Below are 900 nucleotides of genomic sequence, written 5' to 3' on the forward strand. Positions count from 1 at the left end.
CATTTTCGAAAATTTCCGCGAAAGTTGTGTCGCGAGTTACGGTCTCGATCCCGCGCATTATTATACATTACTAGGTTTCACGTGGGATGCTATGCTAAAACATACGCACATAAGATTTGAATTGCTCACCGACATTGATATGGTCATGTTCATCGAGCGCGGTATAAGCGGTGGCCTCAGTCAATGTTCCAGCAGATACGCGCAGGCTAATAACAAGTATATGCGTTCGTACGACTCATCGAGACCGTCGTCGTACTTAACGTACTATGACGTGAATAATTTGTATGGATGGGCGATGTGTCAACTATTGCCATACGCCGAATTTCGATGGGTTAAAGATGTTGCGAACTTTGACGTGAGCGCGATCGCTCCGGATTCACCCACCGGTTACATTCTCGAGGTTGACTTAGAATATTCGGAGCATCTGCACGACAAGCACGTTGACCTTTCTGTCCGACGCGCGATAAACCGCCCGGTAAGCACGAGGATAAACTTTTAGCAACTGTGTATGATAAAAAACGTTACGTTATACATTAACGCAATTTACAGCAATGTACTCGTCATGGTCTTCGCGTAACAAAGATCCATCGGGTGCTACAATTCGCTCAATCTCCATGGCTCCGCGATTATATTAAACTTAATACAAATTTCAGAACTCACGCGAAAAACGATTTCGAAAAAAATTTATACAAATTAATGAACAACGCGGTATTCGGCAAGACTATGGAGAATGTGCGCAATCACGTCGACGTAAAATTATTAATAAAATGGGACGGACGGTACGGCGCGGAGGCAATGATGGCAAAACCGAATTTCCACAGCCGTAGCGTCTTTGCGGAAAATTTAATCGCCGTCGAACTGCGTAAACTCGAGGTGAAGTTCAACAAGCCGATTTACGTG

The sequence above is a fragment of the Trachymyrmex cornetzi genome, unplaced genomic scaffold (genome assembly GCF_001594075.2).
Source record: "Trachymyrmex cornetzi isolate Tcor2-1 unplaced genomic scaffold, Tcor1.1 scaffold336, whole genome shotgun sequence".
Taxonomy (NCBI): Eukaryota; Metazoa; Arthropoda; class Insecta; order Hymenoptera; family Formicidae; genus Trachymyrmex; species Trachymyrmex cornetzi.